We start from the raw sequence: 15,694 nt of genomic DNA, 5'->3' as shown, positions 1-15,694 counted from the left end.
AAAGGGGGGCTGTGAGGCTTAACTAGTGACTGTGGTCCCTACATGAAAGACTCTCTGAAATGCTAAGTATTATTAAACACCTATAGGACAGACTCTTCTCTTCCACACAGCACTGAGCTCTATACCATCAGACAGCAGGTCAAGTCAGAGCAGAGAAGTTTCACTGCATCTTCACCAGCTCCTCCGTCTGCACAGGAAACTTAGGTCTTGTCTACACTACAGACCTTCCTATCGCAGTATAACTACTTTGCTCAGGGGTGGGGAAAATCCACACCCCGAATAATGTAGTTATACTGACCTAACCCCTGTGTAGACAGTGCTATGTCAGCAGGAGAGCTCTCCAGTCGACACAGTTAATCCATCTCCCTGATACGCAGTAGCTAAGCAGATGGGTGAGCTCTCTCCCATCAGCTTAGAGGATAGGGTTGCCAACCCTCCAGGATTGTCCAGGAGTCTTCAGGAATTAAAGATTAATCTTTAATTAAAGGTTATGTCATGTGATGAAACCTCCAGGAACACATCCAACCATAATGAAGACCCTCTAATAAGGTTGCCAATTTAAGCACCGTAGCAGCACAGCCGCATCAATACAGCATTTTAAGTGTAAAGGTGCCCTGAGTTTGCTGCATTGCTCCGAATCACTTGAGCAACTGCTGCATAACCTACTTGCCATTTAGTGGACAGGGAGGCTAAAAAATATATCAGGGCAACTGCTAAGACAGCTAGGAGCAGCTGTTGCTTTATAAAGGTTAGTGTGTGGCTTACCCCTGCCCGTCAACTATTCCCAGTTCAACACTTACGTCAAGGATCACGATACCCAAGTACTCCTAGGAACGCAGGACAACAGCACAACAGAGCAGGTTTGCACTTGGGTCAATTCAGGCAAGAGTTTCAAGGATCAAGGCTTTAACAAGAAAGCCCACAGGATCAAATACATGTAAGAACCAAGACCGCTAGCCCTAATGTTCTCCCCCATTTTCACTTTGAAATGATTGTCCTCCCACATGTAATCAGATGGATACATGTGTCTTCCTTAGGATCCAAAGCAATGTGTCCATGGGGTATGTATTTTTGTTTCCCCCGAATGGCCAGGAAGCCAAGAGAATGAGTAAACCCCACCTATTTTCTGATTATATGAATGAGACATTGTAGTTATGTTCAGAACAGATGACTGTACAGTGCACTTCTATAGGGCATTTCAGCAAAGCATCTCAAAGCACTTTACACATACGAACTATCCAAGGCCCTTGTAAGTAAGGTAAGGAACAGGCCTCCTATCAGTGAAATGTAGCCACCTCTGAACAACACCATGTGACAGTTTAAATATCATCAATTGTGGATTGATGGGGGATTAAGTTTGAGCTGTAGCTCACGAAAGCTTATGCTCAAATAAATTTGTTAGTCTCTGAGGTGCCACAAGTCCTCCTGTTCTTTTTGCGATTACAGACTAACACAGCTGCTACTCTGAAACCTGTCTGGAAAATGTGCTTACCTCCAATAGTTACAAGTGGCACGGAATATTAATATATTTGAAAGAAAACTTAACAGAAAACTCTGTATTATTACATTTATTTACTTGTGTATAGACAAGTTTGCTGTTTGCCTGTCCCAGTCAGTTTCCTCCTTGCTGGAAATCCACTTACGAACTTCAGCAAGGGAGAAGAAAACCCTTTGTACATTATTTCAGAGAATTTATTTTAAACAATTCAGGACATGTTATTTAAAGTGCAATTTAAAAAAATAAAAATCAAATTGACAGGGTTCCTTTAAAAGAAGATGGGAAGAATTTCACAGGAACTGCAGGAGGAGTTTATGGAGATAGATTTCAATTGCCCAAGCTGGAATTGGTTCCTAGGTTAAACACCCTCAAGCCCTATATTTCTTGCAAGAGTAACCACTAAGAATGGTCAAGACTTCAGTTTTACAGCACATCTGAAAGACTGCACTCACACAATAGCACAGCTTCCCTTGCCATCAGGCAGAGCACCCCTTACTCATAAATGCCAAGGCTTGCAAGATTACATTCATTTACTCCCCACATAGCGTTGGCGAGAAGCTGTTTCTCAAGTAAGGAGGCTGGGCCATCAGTGTCCACAGAAATCAAGTTTTGGGGTTTTTTACAAGTTAAATTCCTAGCTTTTACAGTTGCCAAAATAACCTTCCCAACATAACGGATGCTGTATTGCATTCCTGGGGCTGCAGACAACCTGAAACTACTAGTAGCTCTGAGGGGTGTAAACTACCCCCCCCCCATCATTTTAATTCATTATTGACTCTGAAACCTAATGGGTATGTGTAAATATCAACACTGCTAATCATTTCACTGCCGATCAGCTTAGCAGAAGGAAACAGATAATGTGCTTGTCCATCATTACTGGAATTTAAACATTATCAATCTGCTGTAGTATAGCTAGTCTACAGCACCAAGGTGTAATCATGTCAACTTCAGTTTGCTCCTGCTCAGGAAGGCAGAGAGCAGCAGGGGCAGGTACTGGAGTTACAAGGGAAGGGAACCCAAAATGAGAAGCTGGAGGAGAAGGTTAGAGCACCAGAGACTTGCCCTTGCAGCAGTCAGGAGGATGGAAGAGGGTAAACATAGTGGAAACACTCCTCCCCCAAAAAACAAAACTGTGAAGCATGGGGACAATAAAAAAAGAGAGAGAGAGAGCAAAAGAGCACGCTTTTCCCTTCCAGCAGCAAGCGCTGGGGAAGAGTCAGCAAGACAAAGAGTGCAATGAGGTCACTTAGCACCTTGCTAAGAAGCCAGCCCCCTTCCTGCAACTCACAGTGGGACTCAGTAACCCACAGCTGTCCCATTCTGTATTTGGTATCCATCTCTGGCTATAGCAGCTATCTGGTAAATTTTCAAGCTCTGACCACCACTTTCTGCAGCAACTTGGGTTTCCCCTAGAAGATTCCCATCCAATTAGCAACCCAGCCTGACCCTACTTAGCAATGAGATTGCAGTTCTAGGTGGAATGGCTGTAGGTATTTAACTGCTCTCACAGAGGCCTCACTGCAAATGCATAATGTACAGGTTTGAGCTATGTAGCAGGACACTTTGAATTGGTTTCCTCCTAAACAATCCCTGAAGTCTCACAGAACCCCATGTACGAGAATGTAAGGTAAACTTCAGCATTAGCAATATTAAATGCATGACACCTTCCAGAGTGGAACTGGTATGCAGAGGGCTGAATTCTGACCTTAGATACACATCAGTGGGGTCGCTGTGCACGTGTCCAAGCAGAGCTGACGCACAGGACATTGCATTCAGAGGCAGAGTTTTAAATACAAACACAGGCTGAGTTCCCTTATGCACACAACATTTGTACTTCAGCCAAGTGCAACATGCTTAGCCTGATCACACCTCTCTATGCAAGTTCTACTGTGGGCCTGGAGATATAAAATTCAGTGCAGGGCTTCTGCTTCTGGGCCTCTGTGTCAGAGAGAGATTTTGCATCCAGACTGAAACCTTTTACAGTCCTTCGGGGTAAAAGTTTTAAAAAACATACTAATTTGTTTTAGATAAAGTGTTAAAACCATTTGCTTGTCAGAGGCGTAAAATCATTGCCAGAGAAGAAAGCAACCTACTGCATCATGCAGGAATCCCTCAGTCAATGCAGGATCCTGCCTTGCAACAGGCCACATTCTCAGCTGGCATAAAGGGACACAGCCAGTGCAGCTCCTGATTCACACCAACTGAGACACTCCACGGATTTTAAGACCAGAAGGAACCACCAGATCATCGTCTGACTGCCTGTATAGCACGGGCCACCGCCACCACGCAGCGCCCGCACAGCAATCCAACAATCAAAATGAGACCTAAGCGTTACAAGCCCCAGGAGACTAGACTACTGTGTGCCACTACGACGCCTGAGGCCCCCGCAATGGCAACGAACTGGGTATATCTAAAAAATTATCTGGGTATATCTAAAAAGAGATATACCCAGATAATTCCGGCAAGTGACCCATACCCACAAGCTGCAGAAGAAGGTGAAAACCCCCCAAGGTCACTGCCAATCTGACCTCGAGGAAAATCCCTTCCTGACCCCACATATGCGGATCAGTCTTACCCTGAGCATGCGAGCAAGAACCAGCCAGCCAAGCACTTGAGAGAGAGAACGCTCGGTACCACCTCAGAGCCCGGGCCCATCTCCCCCATTGTCCTATCTCCAGCTGTGGCCATCTCCGGATGCTTCAGATCAGCTAGTCTGACTCTCTGTATAACACAGGCCATAGAATCTCATCCATTTACCCCTGTACTGAGCCAAATAACTTGTAAACTTTAAAAATAATAATACTGGCTTGCCTATGGCTTTTACATACACACACTACAATAATTCAGTGAAAGGCTGAACAATGACAGAAGTAGAATAATACACTGTAGAAGCTCAGAAATTATCATATACATTCTACACAGAAAGAAAGGGAGGGCTTGTGGCACCTTAGAGACTAACAAATTTATTTGAGCATAAAAATATGGAACCCTTCACAAATTTGCGTGTCATCCTTGCGCAGAGGCCATGCTAATCTACTCTGTATCATTCCAATTTTATAAGATTAGCATGGCCCCTGCGCAAGGATGACACGCAAATTCGTGAAGCGTTCCATATTTTTATGCTCAAATAAATTGGTTAGTCTCTAAGGTGCCACAAGTCCTCCTTTTCTTTTTGTGGATACAGACTAACACGGCTGCTACTCTGAAAACTGTCATTCTACACAAAGAAAACCTGGATTTCATCAAGTAAAATCCTGGTAGTCTGACTGATCCAACTCTCTTGATTTCAGTGGATTTATCAAATTTACACCAGGTTAAGTGAGATCAGAATTTGGCCATCTAGGAAATCAGTCTACAGTAGGAATATGAATAGCTGCTGATCTCGGATACCAGTGATACTTTTCCTTCCTCATGCTAGATGACATTCAGTTGTTTTGCTGTTGGTGTCAAAGGGATAAAACCTTTGGCAATAGCAACTGAGAAAGGAACAATGGGCACTTTTTACTGATAGGGATTTGTGAATAGCAAGACATTTTCCTCAAATTCTATCTTGGCAGCAAAATCTGCAAAAGAAACAACTGCAGAGACCCCATCATTTTTACAGGAAGGGGCAAGAAAGAATCTTTCCCTCTTTCTGTCACATATATGACTAGTAGACTCTAAAAAAGGGTTTCTGACTCCATCCTAACCTAATAAAACCATCCAAGGCAACCTCATTGAGGTTCTGTGCACACAGTCAACTGCAGTAACTGGAGCCAACCCTAGACTTGTTCTTCTTACTTACGGGCACTGTTCCCTCTAAGCTGTGCCGCGTGTGCACGCGCACACAGATCCTAAACCCTGCGCACACGGCAAAACACCAGCGCACAAAAATTTGCACAGATGCACAACAATTTGCACAGAAGACATTTTTTGAGCACACAGCCTGTCAAAAATTAGAGGGAACTTTGCTTACGGGGTTGTTTGAAAATTCCCCAAAATAGTCCTTACATTAAATTATAGAAGATCAGAGGAGTTCTTAAACTAAGGCCTAGGGGAAAGCTGGCAGGTGCAGAGGAGCACACAGTTGAGACACAGACATCCTTTTGGGGAATACTCTATATCCTAGTTAAAAGGAGAGGATAGAAATTGATAAAGTACAGGTTGGAACTGAAGAGAAATGGTCAGATGAAAGAGTCCCATTCAATTACACTACAGGAAGGCAGACAACTAAATACTGACAAATTTTATAAGTGCTTGTATAAAAATGGAAGAAGTCTAAATACTAAGATGGGTGAACTAGAATGCCTGGTATTGAGTGAGGATATTGACAGAATAGGCATAACAGAAACTTGCTGGGACGATGATAATCAATGGGACACGGTAATACCAGGATACAAAATATATAGGAACGACAGAGTAGGTCATGGTGGTGGGCAAGTGGCACTAAATGTCCAAGAAAGCATATAGTCAAATAGAGTAAAAATCTTAAACAAATCAAACAGTACCATAGAATCTTTATGGATAGAAATTCCATGCTTGAATAATAAGAGCATAGCAGTATCAACCACCTGACCAGAATGGTTACATGATTGTTAAATGCTCAAGGAGATTAGAGATGCTACCAAACAGAAACCCCCAAAATAATGGGGGATTTAAACTATCCCCATATTAACTGGGCACGTCACCTCAGAATGGGATGCAAAGATAAATCTTCTCGACACCATTAATGACTGCTTCTTGGACCAGTTTGTCCTGGAACCCACAAGAGGAGAGGCAATTCCTGATATAGTCTTAAGCGGCACAAAGAATCTGGTACAAGAAGTGAACTGCTTAGTAATGGCCACCAAAATAACAACAAGCAGTCTGGTGGAACCTTAAAGACTAACCGATTTATTTGGGCATAAGCTTTCATGGGTAAAAAACCACTTCTTCAGATGCATGGAGTGAAAAAGTCGAAAGCTTATGCCCAAATAAATCGGTTAGTCTTTAAGGTGCCACCGGACTCCTTGTTGTTTTTGTGGATGCAGACTAACATGGCTCCCCCCTGATTCTAGCCACCATAACGTAATTAAATTTCACATCCTCATGGGGTAGTGGGAGGGAAATACCAAAAAACCCATCACAGTAGCATTTAACTTCAAAAAGGGGAACTACACAAAAATGAGGAAGCTAGTTAAACGGAAATTAAAAGGAACAGTCAGAAGAGTGAAATGAACACAAACTGCATGGAAACTTTAAGTGTCTGGGTAAATGGTGTAGGGTTTAGGGCTTTGGTTTTGTGGAACATTGGTACACCCTCTGTAGCGTGAGGGAGCTGTATAATTCGGATGGCCTCCACCCCAGTAGAAGAGGGACTAATCTCCTTGAGGACAGGCTGGCTAGAGTAGTCAGGAGGGCATTAAACTAATAGCAAGAGGGAGGTAAAAAGAAGGAAAATGTGACCACCCAATTAGCACAAAATTGAGATGTTACGAACAAAATTAATCAAGGAACCAAAGGACATGAACAGAAGTAGTTCTTAAATTGCCTATACACCAATACTAGGAGCCTGGATAACAAAAAAGAGAAAGTGTAATTGCTCATTTAAGAGCACAAACTCAATCTAGCTGGTATTACTGAAACCTGGTGGGATGATTCGCACCATTGGAACATTAAAATTAATGCCTATAACCTAGGACCCTGTCAAATTCACAGCTATGAAAAACATGTCATGGACCATGAAATCTAGTCTCTCCAGAGAAAACTGGCTATTGTAGGGGGATTACAGTATGCCACCCTTACTTCTGCACTGCCTTCATAGAATATCAGGGTTGGAAGGGACCTCAGAAGGTCATCTGGTCCAACCCCCTGCTCAAAGCAGGGCCAACCCCAACTAAATCATCCCAGCCAGGGCTTTGTCAAGCCTGACCTTGAAAACCTCTAAGGAAGGAGATTCCACCATCTCCCTAGGTAACCCATTCCAGTGCTTCACCAAAAGTGAAGGTGGCATGGTATGATATTGCCACCCTCCTACGCCGCCAGGGGGCAGCAGCAGAGAAGTAAGGGTGGCAATACCATACCATGCCACCTTCACTTCTGCACTGTTGCTGGTGGTGGTGCTGCCTTCAGAGCTGGGCTCCCAGCCAGCAGCCGCGACTCTCCCGCTGCCCAGCTGTGAAGGCAGCGCAGAAGTAAGGGTGATAATACCATGACCCCCACCTCCCCATAATAGCCTTGTGATGGATCCCCAGTTTGAGAAACGCTGATTTAAGTGTTTTACATATTTATATTTTTAAATACATATTTATGATTTGTGACAACACTGAAATTTAAGATTTAAATATCTGTAACCGTGAAATTCAAGGTATTTAAACTGCTACGACCACGAAATTTACCAAAATGGACCGTGAATTTAATAGGGCCCTTCCTATAACCTATTTAGGAAGGCTCGAGTGGGCAAAAGGGAAAGGGGGAGTGGCACTCTACGTCAAAATGGCATTACCTGCTTCTCAGTCACAGAATTCTGGGGGGAAAAAAGACCCTGAATGCTTATGGATCAATATCCTAACAGATAAAGCAAAAGATAGGGTACTAGTTGGTGTTTGCTACAGAGCACCAAATCACAGTAAGGTACAGGATAACCTCCTCTGTATGCACCTGTCTATAATGCATAGGGAAAAAAACTGTGTGATCATGGGGGACTTCAAATTGAGTGGCATATGCTGGAGGTCTCATGCTGCCAGTACAGAAACATCCTTGGAATTTCTAAACATTATAGATGACAATTTCCTAACTCAAAAAGTGTTGCTGCCAACACAGAGGAAGTCTATGTTAGACCTTGTCCTAACAGATAAAAAGGAACTGACCATAGAACTAAAAATTAATGGTAGCCTAGGTACAAGTGAATGTGACTTGATCACATTATAAATGTGCAAACAGAATAAAGTTGAGACCAGTAATACACACACTCGGTGCTTTAATAAGGACAATTCTACAAAAGTGAAAACAATTATGAGCCAAATCAGTTGGGAGGAAGAATTTAATCAAAAAAATGTTAATTATATTTGGGAATCATTTACGAACACCTTACCAGAAGCCCAAAAAGCCACAATTCCACAACTGAGGAACATGGTTAATAAACCAATTGGACTAGAGGGGAAATGAAGGCAGCTGTAAAAAATAAAAATGAATATAACAAATGGAAGAAAGAGGAAGCTGATAGTAATGAATATAAATCAGAAATTAAGAAAATTGTAGAAAATTGATAAGGGAAGCCAAGGGACACAAGGACAAATCTATGCTACCAAACTTAAGGACAATAAGAAGTTTTGTTAATATATTAGGAACAAAAAGAATCCTGACAATAGTCTTGGTCCACTGCTAGATGGAAGTGTTAGAATTATCAATAATAATACAGAAAAGGGAGAGGTATTCAATAGATAGTTCTGTTCTGTATTTGGGGGGAAAACAGATGATGTAGTCTCATCATATAATGATGATAGTACACTTTCCGTTCCACTTGTACCTCTGGAGGATGTTAAATAGAATTTGCTAAAATTAGACATTTTTAAATCAGCAGGTCCAGATAACTTGCATCCAAGAGCTTTAAAAGAGCTGGGTCAGGAGCTCGCTGAACCATTAATGTTGATTTTCAATAAGTTTTGAACACTGAGGAAGTTCCAGAAGACTGGAAGAAAGCTAATGCTGTGCCAATTTTTAAAAAGCGTAAACAGGATAACCCACATTATTATACGCCTGTCAGCCTGACATTGATCCCAAGCAAGATAATGGAGCACCTAATAAGGGACTAAAGGAGGGCAATGTTATTAATGCAAATCAACATGGATTTATAGAAGACAGATTATCAAACTAACCTGTTATCTTTTTTTATGAGATTACGCATTTGATTGATAAAGGTAATAGTGTTGACGTAATATATTTAGACTTCTGTAAGGCATTTGACCTGATGCTGCACGACATTTGGATTAAAAAACTAGAACGATATTAATTTAACATGACACACATTAAATGGATTAAAAACTGGCTAAATGATAGGTCTCAAAATGTAACTGTAAAAGGGGAATCATCATTGAGTGGGTCTGTTTCCAGTGGGGTCCCACAGGGCTCTTGATCCTACGGTATTGAACATCTTTATCAATGACCTGGAAGAAAACATAAAATCATCACTGATAAAGTTGCAGATGTCACAAAAATTGGGGGAGTAGTAAATAATAAAGAGGACAGGTTACTAACTTAGCTATTTAGATTGCTTGGTAGACTGGGCACAAGCAAACAATATATATTTTAATATGGCTAAATGTAAACGTATACATCTAGGAACAAAGAATATAGGCCATACCTACAGGATGGTGGATTCTAACCTGGAAAGCAGTGAGTCCAAAGAAGATTTGGGGATGGAGGTGGATAATCAGCTGAACTTGAGCTTCTAGTGTGATGCTATGGCCAAAACAGATAACACGATCCTTGGATGCATAAACAGGGGAATCTGGAGTAGAGAGGTTATTTTACCTCTATGTTTGGCACTCGTGCAACCGCTGCTGGAATACTGTGTCCAGTTCTGGTGCCCACAATTCAAGAAGGGTGTTGATTAATAGGAGAGGGTTCAAGGAAGAGCCAGGAGAATGAGCAAAGGATTAGAAAAATGATTTCTAGTACCAGATTGAAGGAGCTCCATCTATTTAGCTGCCCTTTGACTCAGCTCCAACAATCCTGCTCCAAGCAAGGTGACAACTAGCCCCTGATCCTGTCCCACAGATGTCAATGGCAGAACTCCCTAAAGAGGGTGGACGGCTTTTTTAACCTAATGCTAAAGTTAGGCTTCAATATCCTACACTGTTGATATTTATCTAAGCCCCCATTAGCCCAATACTTCTGCCACAATGTTTTATTAGTCTAGGTAGGATCCAGACATACTTTTATTTTGCTGAAAATGGTATGGCAATACACTACAGCTATTATTACATGCTTTAGCTGAGCACTGACTTTGGCCTATACTACATGTTACAAGGTATTCATCATTTTTCTACTGCTTTCAAATCGTTGATTTGTTTTCTTCAGAAAAATTGACTCCAGCTTTTAAATTAATGGGAATTAGGTTTAATGCAAAATTCATGTCTTCACGGGAGGATTCATCTAGTCATAAAATAATGGGGGGCACTCCTTGAAGGTCAGCCAGGCATCCATAAATTCAGACCTATCCCTCTTGAATCTAAGAGAATAATTGGGGTGGAAATCAGCATTAAAAGCTTTTTTTGGTAAATTTCCATACTTCAGTTTTAGAAAAAAATCGTGAGTGGGGAAAAACAATTCCCAAAAGGAAGCAGTGCTATGTAGTGGTTAGAGGGGCTTATGAATCAGGAGACCAGGGTACTGTGCCTAATTCTGCCATGTGAACCCTGGCTATATCATTTAGTCTCACTGTGCCCCTATGGAGATAATGCTCTGCAAAATGCTTTCAGGCCCCCAGCCAAAAGTGCACATCATTGCTTCAGAACCCCAAACAAGGCTCTTCTTTCCTGTGCGCCCCAGAGGAGAGCAGGAAAGACGTTCTGGCGGAGAAGGCATGGGACCAGGAGGCAGGGCACCTGGGCTTCTCCTCTGAGCTCTGGGCCAAGTTACAGTGTCTCCGTGCCTCTGCTCCCCCACCTCCAAAAGGGGGATAAGAATCCTGAGGCCTGTGCAGAGCGCAGTGCGATGGGACACACACAGGAGCAAGGTACCGGGCTACATTTCATTCTTCCCCACATGCCAAATCAACTGGCCTGAGCACGCCCTGGAGTCTAAAGCTGATGGGCCCAATCTCATGGCAGGCATTTCAGGGTCCGCCAGGCAGAGAGAAACTGGACCCCCTGTAGCATCCCCCCGCCCCACCGCAGTGAGTACCACCAGCCAGGGGCTCGCGGGGAGTCGGAGCTGCTGGCACGCAGTGCCGGGGGGGTTTCCAAGGCCGGGGTGGGGGGTCAGGGTGGCACAGAGCCGCAGCTGCTGCCCCTTGCAAGCGCCTGGCCTCCCCCCGGCACGGCAGCTGCTGTGTCACTGTCCCCGGCCCACGGGCAGCTCTGATGGGGCGCGGGGCTGCGGAGCCTGGGGCTCCCACCCAGCTCCCGCGCCCGGAGCCTTTGCCCGGCCCCTCGCCGCGGGGAGCGAGGCGCACAGGCGCGGGGGATGCCGCGGGGAGCAGCGGGGCAGGGGCTCCTCGAACCAGCCGGGAGGTGCCAGAGCCGGGGGGCGTCTCTCCCAGGCCGCCGGGGCCGCACCCAAACCTAGGCAACCCCGGCTCAACCCATTCATCCAGCCGCAGGTCGCAAGCACCACTCGCGGGCAGGCGCTGGGGGCAGGGGTGAGCAGCGGGGGCGGGCTGGCCCTACCCCACCCACCCCCCTTTAATTCCTACAGCAGGCCGCAGGTAACACCCGAGGGCGGGGCGCTGAAATGGAGAGCTGCCAAGGATGGGGGGGGGGGAGAGGGCATAATAAAAAGCCATCGAGGCGGATGCAAATCCGCACCCCGAATTTCACTGCCTTTGCCCGCAGACGGGCAAGGGATGTGGTTAATGCGAATCGGGAATCTACCTCGTAAACCACAGCCAACCGTGATCCCATACACCCACCTCACTAGCTCCTGTCTGTACCAACACTCAATTAGTTAGGGTTTGCTTTATTCATACCGAAGTCATCTAAAACCTGTATAAAGATAAAGCCCACTTCGGATCGCTCTCTGCGCACACACTGCCTAATTGTAATATATTAATAGGATCCGAATTAAATGCAGAAAAATGCACAGCTAGCCAACACAACCACAAGTTGCTTAATTCTAAGTAACCACAACACACAAAACCCACCACTCTCTAAAGCAGTTGGGTTCAGTGGAAACTAAAAGGATGACAATATCTCCCATCAATTAATCCTATATCATCATCAGGAGGGAGAGAAGGCCCTGAGAATGCACCAACCACAACCAAAAAAGCTTCTATCCATCAGACACGTTTCTGGAACAAACAAGTATTGTAGGAAACAGAGCAACGCTCAGGAACGATCTCACCCCCGCAATTCATTGCTCCCTATTACGGGGGGGGAGGGGAGGGGCTTTATCTAAATATTCTTTTAATTCGGGTCTGACCGCGATCAAGCTGCGTGCACCCCCACCCCTGAACAGGCATCCCCCCAGTGCCTCGTTTGTCCGAGTGACTGTATCGGAACGATGCCATGAAAACAAAACACACGCAATCCCGATAAATCCAGAAGGCCCAATTTGCAATTCCTGATCCCGTTCCCACCACACTCCGCAATGGGAGTTCTCCGACAGCGGGGGGAGGAGGAGTTCGGTCTAGACAACATGCAATCAACACACATCCACGCAAGACATTGCCCCTCTGAAAAAAAACAGAATCACATGGGAGGGATAAAAATGAAAGCAAAATACATGCCGCTGTGGCCTATGGAAAGGAAAGGGAACAGGATCCTGAACAATCACGGCGCTGGGCACAAAAAGCATCCAGGCCACCGACCTGCCCTTTTGGATTCGTAGCCAGAAAAAAAAAAAAAAAAGCAAACAGCTGCAAGCTGGCCACCACAACTGCAACCCAATGCAGCAAAAGGAGGCTTCACAACAAAGGGAAACACACCCCTCCTTGGAACACAGACCTGACAGCGACAACATGGTTTACAGTCCACAGCTCTAGGCTCTTCCCTGCCACCGAAGCACTGAAATGCCCTTTTGCCGGTGAGCAGAAGCTGCTCCCAGCCTGAGAAACAGCTTGCCTGGCGCTGGGAAGGCAGATGAAACCCAAGCTCCCATAGACCCCAGGCAGTTACAATGGTGCGTGTGTGTCTTTTACAGTGTCCAGCTATTCGATGGCTCTTTCCTGGCAATCTGCACAGACACCCACCGAACAAACACGAGTGCAAAGGGTGCAAAAAACACAACCAAACACACCAACCCTCCCCCCCCCCCCATCTAGAGATTATCTTGCTTTACCTTGCGGGCCGTCCACGGCTAGGGCAGAGGGTGGCCTGGCTGGGGCAAGGGGGTCCGGATGTCAGATTCCTGCCTTTAGGTTCATGAGTCCTGCCTTGATGAGGGAGGTCTGACTGCCCAGTGCACAGGAGGAGAAAAACCCGGCTCTGACACAGTCACAGAGAATGTAGCTGTGACGTCTCAGCTCCTCCTGACGACCCACGTGCATGGACTTTAAAAGAAAGGGACACGCTGGCCATGCTGGGAAATGTAGTTCCGCTTCTCACCCTCCCTGTGCAGGGAAGAATTCTGGGCCTGGAGTTTCTCTGCATCTGGGTAAGGGGGAGTTTGGCTTGTACCTCTTTAGAGGCCAGAGTTAGGACCAGGTCCATTTGAAGTGGAACAAGGAAATTCTCTTGCATTAAGGCTCCTATTTCCCACACACACAAACACTTAAAAACTCTTCAGATAAAGCACCGGGGACTATATACTGAAGGCAAAAATCCCATAGTGGCCGGGGGGAAAGTTTAGCTAGATGGATTATTTCAGGGGTTCTCAAACTTCATTGCATCATGACCCCCTTCTGACACAAAAATTACTTCATGAGCCCAGGAGGGGGACCAAAGCCTGAGCCTGCCCAAGCCCCACTGCCCTGGGTGGGCGGGCCAAAGCCCAAGCCCCACCACTCTGGGTAGGGGGTCCAAAGCTGAAGCTCAAGGACTTCAGCCCCAGGCAGGGAGCCTGCAACCTGAGTCCTGCTGAAGCCCTCGGGCTTTGACTTCAGCCCTGGGTAGTGGGGCTAAGGCTTCAGCCCCCGGGCCCCAGCAAGTCTAAGCCAGCCCTGGTGACTCCATTCAAAGGGGGTCCCAACCCACTTTGGGGTCCCGACCCACAATTTGAGAACCACTGGATTATTTCAACTGTAGGATCCCTGGGACAGGGACCTAATCTCTCTTTATTTGTAAGACACCCAAGCAAATGTTGTGTGTTATATACATAATTATTATTTATATTGCAGTAATGCTTAAAGGCCACACTCAGTGATTGGGACCCTATTGCACTAGGCGCTGTATACTCACATCTGACTCGAAGAGCTTTTATACTTCAATAGATTGTAAACTCTTTGGGGGCAGGGACTGTCTTTAGAGATTACTAATAATTACAACTGACTACCTTAGTCTTTAGGGCAGGGACCCTCTTTAGAAGCTACTAATGAGTGTTCTATTAGGCCAGGGCTTTTTTGCATCCAATAATAAAAATACAGAACTCAACACTTTCAAAGTACTTTGCATGCAGTGATTAGTGAAGCATGGATGCTAAGGGACCTGCCCAAGGTCATAGAGGAAGTCAGTGGCAGAGCCAAGCCAGCGCCTCCTTCACAGCCTTACCCTCCAGGTATAGCACAGGTATAGCTCGGCAAGACTAGTGATTCTAGGCATTGCGAGAAGTGGTGAGCCTACCCCAGCTGCTTCTGCTTATGGCTAGAGGTCATGGCAGCTCATTTGAAGAGCTGCCTCAGTGTTACGTTGCCAGCTGGTAGGGAGCTTGCAGTTACTCAAGTGCTGTCAGCAGTAGCCTGGGCAGTAAAGCAGCCTACTACTGCGAACTTGGTCTGGCTTCCCAGAATGAGTGCAATAGTTAACAGTCAGTAGAATTTGTCCGTTAGGCAAAATGAAACCTGGGTCTTCCATTTTTCAGCCATTTCAGGGCCCCAATGCGACGAGTGGGAGGGTTATGCCACAGCACACCCCTTTTGACTTCAACTGGGGCCTGTCCACCAGGGAATCAATCGCTGGATCATGGCCTGACTTTTGGTACCTCAGTTTCCCATCTTTAAAATGTGGCATAACACTACTCCCTTTCTCCCATCCTTTATCTGTCTTGTCTCTTTAGATAGCAAGCTCTTTGGGGGCAAGGGCTCTCTCTTTGTGTGTGTTTTGGACAGGGCCTAGAACAATAGGGCCCTGAATTCAGCTGGGGTTGGTAGGCACTACCTTGCTATAAATAACGCTATTGGCTAACAATCATAAATTGAGCAATAGCAGCTAAAACATTTTGAAACAAAGTCACTTTATTTTTACTTAATTATCATTAAAACATTGTTAATACAAATAGTATGCAAAAAACATTTAAAATTAAAAAATAGAACTTATGCTTTTCCACGTGTTCAGATGAATTTTACGGTTTCCTGAGACTTAATTATGGCAACTCTGAAATGTTTTCCTAGGCATTCAAATTCATTCTCTTTTCTCCCCTCAG

The 15,694-nt window shown here is 45.1% G+C and overlaps 1 protein-coding gene and 2 non-coding genes across 3 annotated transcripts in view; 1 reads left to right on the top strand and 2 right to left on the bottom strand.

Moving 5' to 3' along the window:
• Nucleotides 1-13,595, bottom strand: part of CTIF (cap binding complex dependent translation initiation factor) — a 341,931-nt gene extending 328,336 nt beyond the window's left edge. The window contains exon 1 of the mRNA XM_077816213.1: nt 13,457-13,595. The gene's annotated coding sequence lies outside the window, so the exon portion shown is untranslated. The remainder of the gene's footprint in view (nt 1-13,456) is intronic.
• On the bottom strand, nt 4,474-4,580 carry LOC144265462 (U6 spliceosomal RNA). Its single transcript, XR_013346279.1, has one exon. It is a non-coding gene; the product is annotated as a U6 spliceosomal RNA (small nuclear RNA).
• Nucleotides 4,516-4,617, top strand: LOC144265465 (U6 spliceosomal RNA). Its single transcript, XR_013346282.1, has one exon. It is a non-coding gene; the product is annotated as a U6 spliceosomal RNA (small nuclear RNA).
• Nucleotides 13,596-15,694: the final 2,099 nt, after the last annotated feature.

This window comes from Eretmochelys imbricata, chromosome 5, assembly GCF_965152235.1.
Source record: "Eretmochelys imbricata isolate rEreImb1 chromosome 5, rEreImb1.hap1, whole genome shotgun sequence".
Taxonomy (NCBI): domain Eukaryota; kingdom Metazoa; phylum Chordata; order Testudines; family Cheloniidae; genus Eretmochelys; species Eretmochelys imbricata.
Note: the sequence above shows the minus strand (reverse complement) of the source record. Positions and strands in the feature narration are given on the sequence as shown.